Consider the following 21604-nt stretch of genomic DNA (forward strand, 5'->3'; position numbering starts at 1 on the left):
GTAGCAGTGAATTTCAATGCAACGGTTGCAAAGGGACACCGGAGCTCTTCGTAAAAAAACACACACAAAAAAACATCCAAATACCTCCATGATGCTCGTATGTAATGTCCGTCTTGTGCTGAAGCCCCAAATTGCGTAATTGTCCCGAAAAAAATTAAATAAGTCTATATTTTAAGCTTGTTTGTAGCGGAAGCTTCTCGTCTTCTTCTTCTTCTCCTCTTCCTGGTCCGTCCAAATATCGCGTGATTCGCAGTAACCGCACTGACGCCGGCGCAAATCACGCGATATTTGGACGGACCAGGAAGAGGAGAAGAAGAAGAAGACGAGAAGCTTCCGCTACAAACAAGCTTAAAATATAGACTTATTTAATTTTTTTCGGGACAATTACGCAATTTGGGGCTTCAGCACAAGACGGACATTACATACGAGCATCATGGAGGTATTTGGATGTTTTTTTGTGTGTGTTTTTTTACGAAGAGCTCCGGTGTCCCTTTGCAACCGTTGCATTGAAATTCACTGCTACGCCGAGACCCCCTGTAACTCAGAGAAGGGACGGTGGACTCTGATAATTCTTCCAGCCCTTAGTCAACATGAGGGTGAGTAGATAATGAGCGAAATATCATTCTAGGGTGAACTATCCCTTTAACTACAAAGCAGGTAGTTACTGTATGTTCAGACATGAATTAAGAATTGAAAAAAAAAAAACTTTCCTAACTCAAAATGATTCTTTTTCCTGCCACATGGTGCTACATGTGGAATAATGACTAAATTATCTAGGTAGGTGGTATGAGATTTAGTCCTAATGACAGAAATTGGAAGTGTTATAACTGACCCTTTGTTACAGCCATCCCCAGTCTCCCTTGTATTTTAATGGATCATTTGAATGATTCACTCATGCTTCAGACTTATACTCTACATGGTTTCTGAGATAAATACATCACCTGGCAGCTGTAGTTGTCATTTTGCATAAGGAATTTAAATGGAAAAACACATTTGACAGACAATGTGTTGTGTGTGTTTGTTTGTTACCTGCCAGTCCGCCAGCCTATAATCAGAGCAGTGACCACAGTGTCACAGTGGCTGCCCTTTATCCACACATACAGATCCACGTTCACCCCAGCCTCCCCTCTGTCTATTACCATTGCCCTTGCCTAGCTCGGTGCCATCTGTGTCCATAGCAACTGGACAAAATAAGTTACTTATTATAGGACACGGGCTCAGCTGGCAGGTGGTTTACAATGAGGTTTGTCATATTCTGTTTCAAACGGGCACATGAAGGAAGTCAGTGGGTTGAAGCCTGTTGTCAGTTTCAGGGAGAGGAAGTTGTCTTTTGTTCTGTTTCACTATTGTTTTGGCCTCAAACGCTCGTTCCCAGCTGACGAGCTATTTCTACCAGTCACACACAGTCACAGTGACAGAACCAGGATGTTTCAGATATGATCAATGAGCGTGGGCCTACTTTGCATCAGTACAGCTGTGTGGTAATGAAGCTCATACAGTATAAAGCCACAAGTTTACTGGTGGCTCCTAGCTGACAAACTGTCGTGTTTTCAACATGCTACAGTGTCAGAAACCCAAATCTTGTTGACGCACTGTAAACAAACATGGACAGAGTTGACACAAATTCAACAGGATGAGTCACGTGTTTGTTCTCAAGTCCTCGTCCAGATCACTTCCCTGATACAAAGCAAATGATGCAGCAGTAAAATTGTATTTAGATGAAAATACAGTAGTTGAGCTATAGCTTTCCTATTTTTTCTCCACTTGTTTTAATTGCTGTTATGTGTCATAGTCTATAGTATGTGCCCATAAGTGATGGCCTAAATTTAGCATGAAGCGTGGCTACCAACACCTCAGCTTTCTCATTAAACACCTGACATCTTGAGCTCTAACTGAACGCTGGAGTTAACCAGTTCAACTGTTTTCCTGCTCCCTAATGCTAAACTAATTGCTCATCATTGTGATAAGATTCATTATGTTGTAACTAATGGATCTGTCTGTATGTTTTAGTTCTGAACTAATAGAACAACCTCTGGGTTAAGCAGTTTATACTATATGTAAGAAATGTAAAGCAAGTAGTCATAAAATCACCCAATATGTCACCAGAGACCATCACCACCACCAATCATGTTACTGCGGATGGAAATTAGCTTTGAGCTAAATCCGGCACACTTACAGGATGCCACGGCGCTAACTGTTCATGAATGTGCACTGTCCTCAATCAAATAAACAATAATTTGAAATACTGATCTAACTGACAACAATAGTACAGGATGGATGGATGGATGGATGTATGGATGGATACAGGATATTCACATTTAAACATTTTATTTGCAGTACGCAAATCATGTTTATGTTGTGTTTTGGCCTGTTGCTCCACCCACCGCTATCTCTTTTAGCATTTCGGCATCCAGGTTGCCAGTTACCACTGAGCTGCAGCTGCAAGCATTGTGGATTATGTCTGACATTACTAACATTAAAAGACCTCGCTATGACTCTCAAAAACATATTAACAAAAGCAAAAGAAGAAAAAAAAAACAGGAATTGCATAGGAGATGCGTTTGAAAGATGGAGAGGAATTTGAGGACAGATGCCGGAGTGGCTCATTTTCTCCTGGCATGTGTACAGCTTTATCCTGTTAATTTTCTTCTACAGTATCACTACATTGTTGAGGTTCCTGTGGCGTAGAGACTGTGTGAGTCAGTCTTGGGGTACCATAGCCACAAAGCTGGAGCAGGGCAGAGGTTATTATGTGGCTATCTGGCAACCTTGAGTCAGGGGGGGAGATAGAGGGGTAACGACGTGCTGCAGTATTTTGAATTTGATTGCAGCAATAGTTTTGGCCACATATCGCTTCTTTAACATTCACAACTACACACTTTATTAATGACTCTTCAGGAGGCCGATTTATCACTATGTCTTGAAGATGTGAACCCTTTGTATAATCTTTCTGCCAAAAAAATACAGATGTTGACCTCTCTGAGCACCCGTACTGCTGCTTACTTTGCATGGTTGTGTGCGTTTTGTTCTAACCACCTCCACTGAGTGACACTTCAAATGGCTTCACAGACTCCAAGCAAGTGAGTGAGTGAGTGAGTGAGGGAGGGAGGTGAAAGGAGGAGAAGTGGAGGGAGGGGGGGGCGGGGGGATGTTGGTTGATGGCAGCTGCGGGTGAAGATTGAGAGATAGCATTGCAGATTGTCAAATTCCTCCCCTCAACCCCCTCTGTCCTCTGAAGCACATCTGCGTGGAGACCGGCCGGGCAGGCTGGGATGCCAACAATGGAGGACATTCAGCGGCTCAGATAAGCTCAGCTCCCGCTTCCCACCGTATACCACCATCACCGCCGTTATCTCAACACGCTCCCTCACCTTCCTTCTTCGCCTCCATGCTGCATTTTTTTTCCTCCATGCTCCACATCTCACCACCACCTCTGTATCGCCGCTGCTGTCCCACCCCTCCAACCTTGATAAACTGCTGCCCCCTGCCCCCCTCACCCCTGTTATCACCCAGCTGTTAACCTGCGCCCATGATGGAACCACCAGATGTGACACACTGCATTCATTTTCCCCTCAATGCAAACAGTGCAACCTTCTCTCCTATCCTCAATATAGCATCACAAAACATTACTGGACATACTAAGGATTATGTTTTGCATTAAATGTTCATAGAAAAAGTATTTTAAAGTCCTACAGGCTCTTACTGTGTAGACTCCTTGTTTGTTATGTTAAATAGGCTACTTTCTCTCTCCTTAATAAAAGTTTGTTAATTACAAAAATGTATAATGTTTTTCTAAATGTGCAACAGAACAGAAAGGGTGAAATCTCACAATTATTATTTGTCCTTTTTGTAAATGGACCTAAAATGTTATGTTCGTGATCTGACCTTCTTTTTCGTGGCCCTCTAAATGTACTGGTTTGTTTCACTCTTGTCGATCGCAAGTTCAAAAAACCCACCACGGCGAGGCTGAGTTTGGCATTTTGCAGCTAATGAGGAAAACATTCTCCTCAAGGGTCAGTGTGTTTGTCCTGTGGCCGCAAACATGTCTCCAAGTGCATGATAATGATGGCGTATCAATTCAAAAGGTGATGACAGGTCAGAGTGGTGTTGTTTTTGACAGTTTGTTGCTTTGTAAAAGCACAAAACTATTTCAATATTTACAATAACATTTGGTATTTTGAGTTAATAATAAGTGGACTTCACTTATGCAATGGTTTTCTAGTTTTAATGACCACGGAAAGCACTTTACACGCATCATCAGGGGCAATTTGTGGTTAAAATAAATTGTGGTTATACCAAATAAAGAGAGGTCACACCCCATCTAATACAAAGATCATAATAAAAACATGGTGGCTAGTTAAGAATCTGTAACTATTGAATTTTTTTGCCCATTTGCCCTGCTCAGGGTCAGGGTGGGCCATGGAGATGTTACCAGTTTATCGCAGAACTATACCACAATACAGAGGGACTATTTACACTATACATATACGTACTGTAAGTAAAGGCTAATTTGGAGTCTCAAATTTATCAATAAACATATTAATCCATTGCAATATTCACACGATTCTGTGACTTCAACAGTTAAATTAAATGAGACACAATGATGAGCTGATCTAGACTGACAGGCAGCGGCACCAACAATGATCTGATAATCTGCTTCATCTGTCCCTTATAATAAACTCAGCCTCCAAATCATCCTCATTCACTTCATTACAACCCAAACGTTTCTGGTGACTTATTTCATAAATTGCCATCTTTTTATCAGCCACACACACACACACACACACACACACACACACACACACACACACACACACACACACACACACACACACACACACACACACACACACACACACACACACACACACACACACACACACACACACACACACACACACACACACACACACACACACACACACCTGAGTCCACAGCTAAATGTTTAGAGATGCTGGACAGGACCAGTCGCGCAGCTCCAAGCTTTAGGACACAACCACTCTGTTTGCTCTGTTCTGTCAGAGCAATTAAAAGCAGCCAATCAGGACGGCCGCAGCTTCATTACTGGAATGTTGGATTACATGTATCAGCGTCAAAACTGTAATGAGCCGAATCCTCCTCATAACGAGCACATTAATTCAGCCCCCCCTCCCACCACCACCACCTCGTCTCTCCTCTCTGTGTTTGCAGTGATAAACCTGTGGAAACGGATACTACTATCAGACACTCCCCGTCCCTCCAAACTCCTGGAATTAGAATTTAATCAGGGGATGTTTCATATAGATCTCAAACCTCCCTTGAAACATTTTACCAGGGGGGTGGTTGACTTATTTAACATCTGAATTAATGCAGCAGGGGGAGCAGACTTAATCCCCGCCATAATCCTGCCTATAGGTTAACAACCACTTAATCTTAAAGGCTGACTCAGTGTTGTGGCTGCAGGATGTGGAAGTTCACACACTTGGGAGAAAGCAGGTAGAAACGTATGGAGTCCACAGAGTGTCATTATTTTAAAGTTAATCAAATTTTCTTTTTGCCTTCACAGTCAAACAACAAAGAAACATACTTTCGAGAGACAGGTTGACAAACTGATAAAAGAGCTAAACTAATTCATTTTGTTGGATTCATTTTATTCAATCATTTACTTACTCTTATTTACTTTAAAGCTTATTTTACTTGGTCGGCTGAGGCTGGGAAAACACCTGTAGACAGGCTTTAAAAACTCTAATGGAAAAGATGGAGGTGCAGTGAACAGGGACACAACACTGGGACCAGATGATGTGCTCCTCTTTCCCTCCCCCTCTCTTATCCCGCCTGTCTGTGTGTGTGTGTCTGTGGTGGGCGTACTGTGACAAACGAAACATGCTGTTTACCCTCCAGTCACCACCAGGCACGTCATTAACAGAAGTATGCCATCTCCACCAAACATCACATACAAATGCAGAAATTAGGACGAAACAGACACACGCTGCAGGAACAACGCGACACATTCACAACCATTAGTAAGTGCAGGGCTGAGGCAAACATAAACAAGCTGCTGATCTCTATTTTTCATGATATGTTCAATTGACATCTGAATGAGGTGTCACAATAAACGATGAGATCGGCAGCTATTTGTGCACAAACCTTTTTCTTTTTTTCAAACTCGACACTCAAAGTAGGAGGAGGTATGTAATCATCACTCCTAGCAACACATTTGTTTTGTGAAGGTAAACAGAGACACTTTCTGAGCCAGTTCTTTGACTGCGGTGAGAATAGGAGCAATGCAATTTCTCCATTAGGCCTGACTGGCCTGAAAGGCCATATACCCTTGAACACGGGGATGGAGAATGCTGTTTCCTATTAGCGGTGTTGTCGTCTCAGGGTCTATTATGCCACTGCCATGACAACCTCAGGTTTACACTGCAGATTACAGCACCAATCAGGAGATCTACAGTACATGCTTTGGTTGGCGGTTCAGACAGAAATGAATATCACTCTGTGTCATGCACAAGGAATAATGATACATGTTGTTTACACTAAGTTTGAAGCAAACTAACAAGCCAGGGCTATTAGATTAGAAGTAGCAGAATGCTAACTGGATAATGAGAAGACAGTGAATGACCTTCGGTGGCATGATCACTAATGATCCCACAACTGACAGTAGTTTTTGGAGGAAGCGGTTGATTGGATGGGGATGAGGATGTTCAAGTTCAAGTTTAGTTTATTTGTCATATACATTAAAAAGTACGATGTACAGTCAATGCATTGAAATGTATTGTTTTTGTCTGCACAGAAAATAAAAATCTAGAAAAACCTAACCAAAGGACATATTATAAAACAGTGAACATAAACATGTACTACTCCCCCTTCCCACTCCCTCGTGCATTGTTTGCGGTGGCTTTGCATGTTTTACTGTGGTTTACTTGAACTGAAAAGTTGGTCTGATGTTGGTTGAAAATATTTTGTTTACGCTGGAGATGAGGAGAGGCTGTCTAAATCCTCTCTAAACCCCCAGTGCCACAACACATTCACAATGACTTCTCTGCAGATATTCTCATGCAAAATCAACAGAGGAAACCTCTGGTGCAGGTTATTTTTCTACAAGTAAGACCATTCGTAATGGAAAAGAGTTCATAAGATCATCCACTGGGAACCATCTGTAAAGAAATATTGTGCCATTAGGATGAGAAAACTTTGACATGCTAGAGGCAATAGAGGAAAACAATTGAATTAATACTCTTACTGCATAATAGTATATCACTATCACATGTCATGGTAGTCATTCTAATGCTGTCTACCACAAACAGATACCTAAAGATGATAGTTAGAGCAGTGGTTACAATAGGCTGTGATGGTATTGCAAGTAGGCTGGCTAATCATTCGCGAAATAGTACATTTTTTGGTGAAAACATGTAATTAATATATAATGTATCAAAATGTTTTAAAACAAGATGATCTTTGAAAAAATTGTTGAGAACCCATAGTTTATTTATTGTATTAAAGCGGAACTATGCAAGTCCGGTCGCTTTTTTTTGCTAACCCTCCTCCTTGCCATGTGCATTTGTTTTCAAAAACGCCAGCGAGAAATCAATCAATAGAGCGGTACATAATGTATATCATATATGTTACAACATGTACATTTGTGTAGTCTTACCTGTCATAAACAAGAAATGACAGGTTACAGGACACGTTTGTGTAATGGTGTGCAGATCGAGAGCTGGGACACCGGCGTGGCGACGCTTACCTTACAAAGTTGTTTTTCAGCCAAGAGATGCTACATGGAAGGCAGACAGCCTCCATTCTCCCCCGCAACAAGTTACATGTCATTTATTAAACCATCACAATTACTCCAAAGCTGTTTAATTAAGGTAAAAATGTAGCATAGTTGAGCTAAAAAATCCAAATCCTGCATAGTTGCTCTTTAAGGCCTATCACCGTGAAAAAACTTCTATGTTATGACAGGCTTCACTGCAAGATTTCTATATTTGTTTTTCCTCTGAAATTGTATTTGATCATATGCGTTTCAGTGAGATCTCGTTAATCTGCCGTTATGTCTGTGGTCTCTCATGTTTTTGAAAAATTAGCTAACATTTAACAATCGAATGTGTAGTCAGCCTTAGTCATGCTGAGTTGGAAAAGTTTGGGAACGTCTAGTCCTGACATCAAGGCATCCCCAAAGTCAGTGGTATTCATCAAGGCAATAGTTGTTGAAATATTTAAGTCTAGAAATGGACTCATCAATCATCAATCAGCAGATATCCAATCATAAATCAGGACCAATCAATCAAAGTCCTGTGAATGTCTTTGACTCTATATAAGCACTGGGGTTTTTTGGCTGCCAGGGCTGTTCAGGAATCCACGCATGTCATCAGTCAGTGTCATCCACAGCATATTTATTTAAAGCTTAATATTTACATATTAGCATAATACATAGAGGTCATGTTTTTCTGTGAGTGTGGTTAGGAAGAAAAAAGAGGAATCCTCACATACTGAGTGCTTGTTAAAGTGTGTTATACCTCAGAGCTCCAAATCAAAGCCAGACTTGTACGGCCCTGCTGTGTCAGAGCTGCTTCACCCTGAATATTCCTAGTAGGGGTCGTCGTGTAATGACAGCACCTTTCTTAACCAACTCATAGATCTAACACTTCCCCTCCTCTTCCTCCCTTTAATCCTTTCATCCTCTCCTCTCCCCTGCTCATCTGACTCTGATCTGCCTTGCTTATCTTATTCAGGGGGGTCGCTGAGCGATGGGGCCCTTTTGTGGAAAAGGACGGATCTGGAGATAAAAGGCGAGTTTAAAATGCCGGTGACTCAGCCGAGACGCTGTCAAATAAATTGGGACGACACCTCTCCGCTCCCATCAGACGCTACCTGCCTCGCGATGAGCCGCGGATCAGATGGGCGAACGAGCAACCAGCAAAGGTGTGATGTGTCTTTCTCCCAGCGATCCTCGCGATGATTCATGTAGTTTTACTCTTCCCCCTCGCTCTCAGCCATCCGTCTGTGTTTCTTCTCTCAACCTCTCTCCTTTAATCATCTCTCAGTGTGCTTATTTAGAGTAAGTGATTGCCTGTAATGTGAGAGGCCAGAGCCCGGGCCCTCATTGAAAACCATAGATCTTCTCCCATCGCTATCGCTAGCTCTCTAGGTGTGAGTGATGATCTCCATATGCCCAGGCAAACCCCTATTCTCACCAGTAAGGCTTTGTGTATTAGTCATGCCTGCATGCCATTATCACCATGTGTCAAGTGCACACCTGGTATGTGTATGGGTGTACCCGTGTGTGTGAGTGCACGCAGTTTTACGTATGCACAGTTGTGAGTTCACAGTGTGTGTGTGTGATGCTGCTCAAGCTGGCGCCTCACCTTCTTAGCTTTTCACCACAGCTGCTCACAGGTTGCTCACACTGACCTTGTCTGCACCTCTCGACTCGCCGGGGCTGCATTTCCTGCCACATACAGAGACTCTATCTGTCTATATGTCATAACGCTGCTGCATAGGCACACACAGAAAGTGGCGGCTGAGAGGGAGAAGAAAAAACAGAGCCCCACTACACATGTGCCGCACACACTACTGTACACATCGGGTGAATTCCAATTCCCCCCTTAGCCCTCGGCCCTACCCCTTCGTTTTGCGCGTTCACGTGTCCCGATTCTGGTTCAGACGAGTGTTAGGGTGAAGTGGTAGGACTATCTGGCCCTTCAAACGGAGATTCTTCAGGGGCACACTTCAAACTGAGGGGTATGACAAGTTTCCCAGAATGCATCTCGAGGCAACCGGCAGCTGTTTGATTTCTCACTGTAGTGCTGTTATTACGTCACTTTGTTAAGTTTTAATATTTTTTCATGCAATAAAGTAGCTGTTTAGATCCCCAATGTGAGGTCGGTTTATCCAAATGGCCGCTGTTTAGAAGTTTGCTCCAATGTTTTTCGGAGAAGTGAAGCTCCACCTGTGGAGCACATCAACGGCTCGTCACAGAGACACCACCCGTCCGGAGAGCTTGTCAACCGGCCAACCTCCGTCATCATCCCGGGAGAAAAGACGATCGCTAATTATCTTACCCGCAGGTTTTTAAAGGTTTACGGCCGGGTAGTTACATTCTTAAATGCTGGTCGCATTCATGAAATGTAACAATTGTGGCAGTCGCATTAGTTTGTTTGAAGTAAAAGTGAAGCTTCATGTGTGTATTGGACAGAGGAGCAGCGCTGCCTCGGGGCTCTGTAGACTATATGTACAGAAATCACCACATTTACATCAATAAATAAATGTTTTACAATGAACCGATCAGTCTGCATTAAATTTTATTTTATTAAGTTAACATGGTTTTGAATACAGGATTTGTGGCAAAAGCTTGTCACGTCTGCTTATGTGAAAGCCAGCAGAGACTACTGATGACATATGTGATTGTTGAAGGGATGTCCCAATTCGTAGGGGTTGACTTTCAACCCCTACCCTTTGTAGCTCCGTTTCAAGGGGCAAGGGTTAAGGGCTAGGGGTAGGGATGAAAAATACAATTGGAATTGGGCCTTAGACTCTGGTGCCAGTGCATTATTAGGCACGCCTGGTTATAAACTAATACAAGGGACCTGCAACATTTTTGTGAATTATTTTTAGTTTACAGAAGTGTTGATTCAACGTTTTGGTGTTTTAGGAGGCTGTAGCGTGTGGTGCCGACACATTTGTCCAAATGATAAGTAGATACCATGAACATAGGATTTATTGCAGTGCTGCTGCTGTATTAGACTGCATTCATTTTTAGCAAGGTGTTCCTAATAAGCTAAAAACGGAGTGTATTTTTAGATAGAAGATAGATAACTTTGAGTCCTTTCTCTGTGATACTCTGCCAAAATCTGACTTATGAATATAAAGCCCCTGCAGGCTCGAGAGTTGGCTGTAAAAAAGTTGGTGTTTTGCCTCTTCAAAGGAAACGGTAGCAGTCGTCAGCCTAGATTCAGACAAACACTAAAACCACTGCTGCACTCCTGAGATCCACTCCACTCTCTGACTGAATGGTCCCGGTCATTTGTCACAAAAAGTCCGACTAAATATGCAGATTCCATCTCAGCCCTCATGCAAGACCTTGGCAAACTACGGTAGCGCACGTTTCCACACTTCAGTGTGCATGTGACTGTCTGTGTTTGTCCTTGTTCTAACCAAACCCAACTCATTTGTACGGTGGCCCTGAGAGCTCAATTCAACTGCAACTTGAGAAAACACACAAAAAATAAGGACACAAACAGGATAAAAATTCAGAACACAACACCACAGAAGTGTTCCAGGGGACAATTGTGGATCCAGCTGTGGCAGCTTTTGTTCAATGCTCATTAACTTTAGAAGTTGTGAAGACGGCTGCCTGTTAGTGGAAAATAAGGTGAGTTTGTGTGGTTTATTATGACACATTATTCAGATATTATTGGTCCATCATCGCTTCCAAACACCTCCATTGTGTTGTGAGTTGCAGTGTATTGAGCTCTCTGGTCCACTGTACATTTGTTTGTCCTAATTCCTATCATTAATTTCCTGCTAGGCCACCCACATGCCCACTTACAGCACTTAAATAAATAGTCTATGCATGTGTGTGCAGACATAGCTTCACCTCAAGTAACATTCCACACTGAGCTACAGTGACATAGAAAGCCTTAAGCTTTTACAATATATGCCAGCTCTTTGACAACGATATAAAAACACAACAGAGTGCACAGCTCAACCAAGGCCAAACAATCCCACACTTCTGTTCAGCTCTTATAATAGAATAAGAGAAAAAAAAAAGCGGTGTGAGAGACGTCAGCCTTACATAACTCACACAGCTCTATAACTGTGTTAATTGTCCCAATTCTATGTGGCAAATGCTGTTGTTATTGTTGGATGTTCAATTAAATACTGATGTAAGGAGTCCTACTGTATATGCTGGGGCCATGTGAACTGTTCATTATAATAAATAGTTGAGTAAGTACAACTCTGTTTGCAATGTGGATTCAGCATTTTCCTCCACCTGATCTGGAGTAGGCTATTGTGTGTCCGCACAAACTCAGAGATTTAAACACCATCAATATGTGATTCTTTACATCGAGAGCCTGAATTATTTCTTGAGATATTGATGAAAATATTGAAAAAAAAAAGAAGTTGGATTTGCCCCCTCAACCAAATCCACACTAAAACTGAATGGGTTGCAAAAAAAACAAACAAACAAAAAAGAAAGGAAGAAAGTGTTGAAACAAAACACAAACAAGGCCAAACTGAGCAGGTTGGCCAGGAGCCCAGCTCTAAGAAGAGCTGGTTGTTCCAAACTTCTTTCATTGAAGAATTATGGAGGCCACTGCTCTGTGGGAACCTTCAATGTAGCAGATCTGTTTGTGTCCTTCCCCAGATGTGCACCTTGACACAATCCTGTCTCTGCAGGCAGCTCATTGTTGCTCTGATATGCATCGTCAGCTGTCAGATCTTACGTAGATACAGTAGGTGCGTGGGTCAGGTGAATTCACCACAGGTGGACTCCAGTCAAGGTGTAGAAACATCTCAAAGAGTCTCATCACCAAGGGTCTAAATTATTAATGAGGGAATGAGTTCATTTAAAGAGACCCTGAGGAGTTTGCTTTTGGTTTGGTTATATATATTAATGGATGAATCTGCATTGTTAATGGGTCCATTTTCGATAAATATATTGTTTTGTCTTTATAGTTATTTTGATATTATTTAGTGGTCAACTTGCCCAGCATTTTCCTAGTTTCGGTTTCCCAGACGCTGCCCAGCGGGTCATGGGAATAACGCCGCCGGAATCGCTAGTTGGCATCGTTTCTGGTCGGAACTACGACAGTATCTGATCGTCTTTGAACCTCCGACTTTCGTTCTTGATCAACGAAAACATCTTTGGCAAATGCTTTCGCTTTTGTCCGTCTTGCGCCGGTCCAAGAATTTCACCGTGCACGCGGAGGCTCATGGGAAATGTAGTGTGAAAACATTTCACTTTCCAAAACTCCTCGTAGTCCCTTTAAACATTTTTAGCAAAAGGCTGCACAATAAAAAGGTGAAAAAAGTAAACAGTTTCTAAATGCACTGTTTACTGTGAGGCAATTTATCCACTATAGACAGGGTCCGAAGATGAATCTCTAAAGGTCATGAGCTGACTAATGGGATGGGGGAAGAAAATGTTTATATTTTTTTTAAACGTATACTTTCCCTGGATAACTTTACCTTTTCAGTGGTTTTCAAAATGAAGCAGAAAGAAAGCTCAAAGTTCACTCCGCAGTGCAGCCGTCTGTTGCATGTAATCCTTTTATGTTACACATGGGCTGGATGCTGTGAGAATGGAATCTGTTTGGAGAGGTTTTATTTCTATTAAAAGAAATCCTCCCTCTCTGAAAGCTTTATGCCGTTGGTAATATGATCTGACATGGGTTACGGAACACCGGTTTTAATTTGCTTATGTAAAGCATAGTCTGTTGCAAAAAAAATAATAAAAAAATACTGCTGCTAATATGTGATGCTTTATTGTAGAGGGGAAACAAAAAAACAAGAACATTTGTTTACTTGCTTGAAGTTACAGCAGAGTGCACCGGCAGGAAGTCAGTGAAACTTAAACAGGGAGGTTCAGCCTGTAATATCACCTGTGTTGCTGCAGACTGATGTGACCGACCCTGGCAGCAAACACTCTGAGAGACACTTCAAGGTGACTCGAGTGAATTTTTGACATTCTCCAAAACCCCGGCAATGTCAGAGAGTTTCAGCTGAGGAGAATTGTCACGTTGTCCTCTCTAAAGTGCAAGCGTTTGTGTCGCTGTCATAGGCCAAACTATTTCTTGCTCTCAGAGCTTTATACTCGTTGCTACCTCAGACATCACAGGCCTCCGACACCCACTGCTGCGGCTCTGTTTTGTCAGACGCTCCCAACAAGTAGCGCCGGAGTGGCAGTCTCCACACCGACGCTCGAAAAAACACACACAAACTTCTGCTAAGGTGAACCAGCTGGAGAAGAAGAAGAAGGAGCGAAAAGGAGAGGAGTGGCAAAAGAAAAATAGGCACCGACAAGAGTTTTTTTCAACAGACAGGAGCGGGAAAATAACACGAGAAGAAAGCACTGATGCAGACTCGAAAGCAGGAGGAGAATTGTATGAAATGATTTTCCTCCTGCCAACATTTTAGAAGGGTTTCTGACGCAAACAGCCTTGGCTGCTTTTTCACTTTCTTTGTGGCATCGTTCGCTTACATTATTGTCCAGACTCTTTCTCAGTCTGCTGCGCATTTTTATTTCAAGACCTGTGCCATTTACACATATGAACACACACAGACACACACACTGACTCGTATGGACATATGCAGGCAGTTTAAAAAACTAGGTCATGTATAATGTATGTTATATATGTTCTAAAAAAAAACAAAAAACAGGGTAAGTGTTTAGTGGAAGGCCCACGAGTGGATGGGTATGGGAACAATCAGAGCACAGAATGGCATCCACAGCTAATAAGCAGTCAAACACACACATGCACAAAGTCACACAGACACATACATACATGTCTGCATGCACACACACTCGCAAAAATGTGAAACTTAAGCCAGCTCTCACCACCACACCCTGAGAATGTGCAGCACTACACTCCCTGCCAGAGACCACATTTAATGAGACTGCAAGGGACCACTAGCTGAAGAGAGTCTACCCAGGGACAACATGCACACACACATACACACCCGTCCCACACACACACACACACACACACACACACACACACACACACACATACACACAAACATTCATTAAGGCTATACATGTTTCCTCCAATGGATAATTACTCGTGCTTGCATGCATATCGCTATAGAAACACAGAGGTGCTGCAAAACGCAGGTGGGTACACACAGCTAAACCATCTCCATAAGAGCAGGAGGCTGCAGCAGCACACACACACACACACATATGCTTTTTATTCTCAGTGAAACTAGTATTGTGTTGTGCATAAATATAACTCTGTTAAGTGAGAGACTCGGGTTCCTCTTGCATCTCCGTTTGTCGGTCAGTGTTTATATCTGTGCAGCACAATACGCCATATGTATGCCCACCGCACATGTACTGTTTATGTTAGTGGGTTCGACAGTATGTTAGGTGAAAGAGGAGATGCCCTCTCTCTCAGAGCAGGGTCTCCATCTGAGGTCAATTTAAAGGGGACATGTTATGGAAATATCACTTTTTGAAGGCTCTTTAACATATATTTGGGTGTTTGTCTTGCTGTCCGGCCCCCAAAATGTGAGAATTGACAAAACAATCTGTAATTTGCAGCCTGCCTAGATTGAAATCCATTATGAGCTGTTCCCTCAGATGTCTTCCAGTGATGTAACTAGTTTTTGAATTTGCATAGCCTCACCCCTACCTGGTACCAGTAGAAGGGGCAGGGCGGGGCGAGCAGTGGCTGATTTGCATTTAAAGGGACAGGCACTGAAACCAGCCGTTCTGAACAGGGCTGTTTTGAGTGGATGAAAGGAGAGCTGTGATGTTTGATCCTTGGGGTATTTTGACCACAGCATGTCACAGATATGTCTTTAAGACACCTGGGAACTATTTTGATTTGTGGAAAAGGGGGCATAATATGTCTCCTTTAAAGGGCATGTTCACCCAAACTGCTGGAACTGCTTTCTACTGAGGAAATAGTCCCTATAAAAACAAACTGATGACGTAAACATAGACAGTTTAATCCCACACGCACACACTTAAAGCACATTGGTCTATTCAGGATGAAAAGACTGCCTGGGTGTGACGGGGCTGAAGAGAGAAGAAGCAAAAGTATAGCAGAGAAGAAGGAGAAGAGGAAAAATTCTCTCATTCACTAATCCTTCATTTTAGCTGTTTGAGTCATTAGATACGTTTGACTTCATGAGTCGTTGCGCAGCGCTGACTAAACACGATGCATGCTGGGCTTAGAAACGTTGTCTTCTTGACTTTTGCCGGCGCTGCAGAGCCTCACCACGTCACATGACGTTAAAACCTTGTGGGATCAAAGAGGCGGCTGCACTTTTCTGAGTCAGGAGGAGCTGCCGTTGCTTTCCTTGCGGGTGAACCCACCTGGGAGCCACCTCTGTGTGACGACAGCACTTTGCCGCCGATTAGCTGAAGGCCTCACGACACACTCCACGTTTTTCTAATTCTCAGACCTCCGGATCCATTATCTCCTACGACTATCTCCTAACCTGGAGGCAGACGGCTCCACACTATGAGCCTGGTTTTGTTCAAGGTTGTGTATTGAATCAAAGTTGTTGCTCGCTACTGTCGCCAAATTGCTCGCTCATCGAGGGAATTGTTGGGTCTCTGTAGATGATATTAAAGAGAGTGCTGTCTAGACCTGCTCAATATGAAAAACGCCTGAGAGAACTGCTGTTATGATTCAGCACTGTATAAATAAAATTGAATTGAATTGAACATTTATTTGATCTCCTGCTTTCTGGCAGCCTGTTTTTACTTTTTTTTTTTTTTTTTACATATGGGCACCTGCACTATAGTTTTCATCTCCAACAAGAAGGCTGCACAAACACTTGAGTGCAGGAGTTTCTTACTGGAAAAGAAGCGATGTCCTTGGAGGTCATATTTTCACCCTTTAGATTTATTGTATTTTCCACTTTCCTGACAATATGATGGTCCTCGTTTTTATTTGTCAACTCTATGCTTCTCAATAGCACAGACAAGAAATGTGATCTCTAGCAGGTCTGACTTTTCCTGTGTAGCCTACACCTCAGTCTGTTACCGTCCATCCACCGGCCACACTGCTCAATTGTGCAGGGTCACAGGGGAGGGTTGGAGCCAATCAAAATCTGACATAGGGTGAGTATGGGACACACCCCGGACAGGATGCCAGTCTATCCAGAGTCACCACTCAGACTGTTTTCATTAAATATTACTTAGATTTAGTGAAATACTTAATTTGATTAACTTGTGTCTGGTCTGAAAATGTGAAATCTGATTAAAGGTGGCACTTTGACAACAGTCTTTATAATCTGCCCCTGTCCATGTCCAAGTCAAAGTCAAAAACAAAGCAACTATTCTTAACAACAAGTTCGCTCCAACTCACCAGCAACCACCAGTATCTGCTCTAACGGTGCAGTTTCATCAACTTTTCAGACCCCAATCTCTCATTGAAGCCTCTCCCTACATCTAAAGCTTCCTGCTTCCCTGTAGCTCACCTGGCAGTAATTCCTCCTCCTCCTCCTCCTCCTCCCCTCTCCTTCCCTGTCTCTCTGTCTTTATCTTAGTACTTCAAATTCCAGCCCCTGAAGTCATTCCGGGTGTGGGCAGTCAGCCAGTACAGTGAGCGGTGTTTAAATCTGTCTCTTCTCTTCCTGAAGAAGCTGTATTCTCCTGGATCTGCCCTTTAGGCAGATGGAGGGAGACAGAGAGAACGAGAGAGCAATAAACAGTGGTGGTTGGTTGGTAGGTAGGTAGGAGGAGGAGGGGAGGTGGTGGAGGAGGAGGTTGGAGGGGGCCTATGATAAATGACAATGAGTCAGGAAATGGCTTTGTATACAGCCAGCATTATTCATAAAGTACTTAAATTGTTTGGATCTTGAATATTCATATACCTGCAACTAAATCTGCAGCTTGGGAGCTTTTAGGAGGGTGAGGATGTCTGCTGAGGAGGAAGCATTAAAGATGCCCTGGAATAAACAAAGCATTACTGCAAAACTGCTCCAAGTCCATGCATTTTCATGAGATCATTATAGATAAACCGCCACTTAGTTACAGACAGATTCGTGGCGTATTCACACTCGTGCATATATAGTGTGCGGAACTAAAGGAAAACAACAAAAAAACCCTCTTCAGTATGAATACGGCGTAAAAAGAGTAGGGTTACAGCCCATAATGGCAAAAAAGAATGGGCTAATAACTTTCCATTCAAAACTGCTCCTTCCCCAGAGGATATCATAACAGAGCGAGAGGTTCGAGGCAGCCACGGAAAACCTAAACCGATCTATAAATTAGCTTGCAGGTCTTGTGGTCAGCTAAGGCTGAAGGCACTGATTTGTGCAAATAAGTCTCAGGTCCGACCAGCTCTCTGCTGGGTACCCGTGTAGTTTTTTCACCACATCGCTCTCTCATTTCCTTGTACATTTTTGTCAGGTTTTGTTTTTTTTGTTTTTTTTCCCTCCCTGCGTGTTTAATATTGTGGTTTTTGGATCTCGGCTGCTATTGTGGTTCATACAATAGATGGCTCCCGCTGATATTTATCACGCTGTGGTCTCTCTTGTCTCCATCGCCGTCTCACACACACTCTCTCTCTCTCTCTCTCTTCATTGACTTGATAAACGGGCGGTCCACTGTAACCCGATCCCCGTCTCCTCCCTGCATACCTGAATAATAACATGCATGTGGATGAAATGTAGACAGGTCAATCGGGCCGTGACCCGCTGTCTGTCCAGGGTCGTGACCTCTCTGTGACTTCAACTTAAGACCTAAACATAACCCGTGGTGGCGCCTTGGGCAAAAAAAAAAGAGAGAGAAAGAGAGAAGAAGAAAAGAAGACCCTCAGCACAGATTTGCTGTGGCTCATCTTCAGACAGTGAAGAGGAGCGTCTGTAGTGAGTGGTATTTTTAGCTGTTAACGCCCCAAAATAACTTACAAATCATTGCAACATGGAAGTTGGGCCTGACTACAAAAGCTGTTTGTGGCAACATTGTGAAACTTTCATGAGGCAAAGAAATGTTTCACTCTTTGAAGAGGATAGCCTTAATAAAACGACTTATCGTTCTTTTTTCCTCGGCAAAGAGAGAAGACGATCACTGAGAGGCTGACTGATCTTTCATCGTATTATATCATAGTGTTGACAATGATGCCATTTACCCTCAAACAACCCCTTCTTTTAAGACTGACTAATGACTCACTAGTGCCTATTACTACTTCCTGTGCTGTGACTAATGATGACCCAGTGTCTCCTTGGCTCCAGCCGGGTTGAACTCTGACCTCTGTGACATCACGGTTGACAGTGCACTGGTACCAGCTGCTCGTCTCAATATTTATTACTATTCACCTGCAACTAGGAGGATTTTGGTCCAAGAGACACAGAGTTTATATGTGGACTATTATCTGTCCTTATTATAGTATATATTCTAAAGTCTCTGTTAGTATGTCTTTTAAACTATGTAGGACGGAATATAAGCTGTATCTGCAGTATGTCATGTGATAAAGTGTGATAACTTTGACCCAGAAGGAGCACCACCGCCACGGTTAGAAAAGTAGATCCTGCCTCAACTTTTCTGGTCTGCAATCAGACATTATCAACAACCAATCAGTGCAAGATCATATTTCTGGTAGATACACAGATCAATACCTTAAACTGGACCTCTTGGATTTCGTGCCAAGGAAGTTGGTGGTCTGTTGAAATATCTAAAACCTAGTTTCCTAACCAGCTCTAGAGCAGTGGTTCTCAACCTTTTCAGGGCACTGGATCCAGGACCCCCTTTGCCCCTCACCAATACCCAGGCGTAAGGTCAGGGGCAAAAAAACAACTTGACATTAATAGAAATAGCCTTTTTGATGGCATCATTGCCATCACTTCAATACTGTATTTTTCAGACATATGCAACACCAGGGTTTCCCGTAGCGCTTTCCTGTTAAGGCGGCCGCCTTAACAACAAAGAGCTGCCGCCTAAACTAATGTGTTAAAAAAAAAAAAAAGTAGCGATATTCGCCCACGCCCCCCCCTCCCACGATCGCCTTCATTCATCTCTGCATCCACACATACACACCACAGAGAAGCGCGCATGCATAACAGCAGCACGTGGTGAAAGCCCCCCCCCCTGCCGCCGACAGGACAGACACCACCTTAACTAACAAATCTGGGGGAAACACTGAACACAATTTTAACTGCCTAGCATGCTCCACAAGTTTGAGCTTAAAAGGCTCCCGTAGTTAGCTTAGCAGTCCATTCTCTACAAAAAACCTGCATACGTGTGTCTCCATTGTTAAAGTTTAGCGTTACTTCTCATAGTTTCATTTTACAACATAACAATCTGGAGTCATGTAAACATGAGAACCATGGGTCTTTTTCTCGTGCGTCGTCATGGAAACATGGTGCAGGGTTTGGACCAGAATGAAAACAAACATGTGTGAATGCGAACCGTACAAATGGTAAATGGTAAATGGTCTGTATTTATATAGCGCTTTTTTACTATACCCAAAGCGCTTTACAGTACATCACATTCACCCATTCACACACACATTCACACACTGATGGCGGAAGCTGCCATGCAAGGCGCTAACCACGACCCATCAGGAGCAAGGTGGGTAAGGACCCAAGGACACTACGGCAGCAACCGGGACAGAGCGGGATTCGAACCGCCAACCCTCTGATCATTGGACGACCCGCCCTACCAGCCACTGCCGCCTCTACTGAACAACAATCATTTAGGGTGTGTGAAAACACCCTTGAATTAGCTTTTGCAGTTTTGGCAATAATGATGGCTCCAGTCACTATTTTAGTAGAAATGATAAATGTCTGTAAAGGTTAGGCAATAAAATTATATTTTATCATTTTAAGTACACCAAGTACCACTGTCCTGTCTCAGTCACAAAGGTGAAGTCATTTGCATCCTGCCACCTACCAACAGTATTTATTTAGAACCATGAGAGCAAGAAGGTGATTACATGTCATGTTTCTAGCCACATAAGAGTAATATTCACTTTCCTTTAAGCTGTTTCTGTCTCTACTGACTCTCGGGAGAAATATCTGGGTCATAAGCTGCTTCACTATGTTTACCAGCGAGTCTGTTACTTTGTCAGTCTGGCATTCTGGTGTTGAGAAGGTAATCTACTGTGGGTTCATCATAGGTTCTCCACAAAAACAGCTTCCTGCAGCTGAAAATGATGATGCAAAAAGCAAAGAAAAACACTGGGTTGTGAAAACCAAAACAACAAGTTTGAAGAGGTAAAACCTTCCTTCAAGCTGAGAGGAGATAACTGTCTGTTGGTTCAACCTGAGCAACATCTTCTTATCACTTGACTCATTATTAACTCATTGAGTGCCACGCTCCTTTCCAAAGTTTTAGTCAAGTGTACCGGCAATTTAGACAATTTTTGACGATTTTTGTAGAGCCACAGTGTATTCTATATTATTGCCACCAACACATACTGTGGCTCATTTGAAAGGTGAAACCTTATGCTTCAAGTGGCTACAAACCGTTTGTTTTTACGTGCCTCCGTTCCTGAGAAAACTCAAGCTAAACATGGCCGGTTTTCATCAAAATCCCAGCTTTTTTTCTAGAAAAGGAGATACAGCGTCTTTTATGAAAGGTGCTCTGTTTGTGCCTGTCGCTCTTCTGACACTTGCATTTCTGGATCAAAGGGTTCGTGTAAGATAAATATATACAACAATTGTTGTTCTATTCACAAAACCACCATCGGGGGCGCCACTAAACAACAATAACACAGACGCACCGTGCCATGTCAAAGCCTCTCGCCGCGGAACGCATGGGAACGAAAAACGTAAAATTACGTGGTTGGCACTCAAGGAGTTAAAGGGATAGTCAGAGTTGTTTTCGAGGTAAATTCATGCAAAACTGCTGATGCGCTTTCCCGTCAGGAGCAGTTTCTCGGCAAGCAGTCTCTGGATTTGCCTCGAAAACAACTCTGTCTCGTAACGTTCCATTATTATC

The sequence above is a fragment of the Trachurus trachurus genome, assembly GCF_905171665.1.
Source record: "Trachurus trachurus genome assembly, chromosome: 11".
Classification (NCBI taxonomy): Eukaryota; Metazoa; Chordata; class Actinopteri; order Carangiformes; family Carangidae; genus Trachurus; species Trachurus trachurus.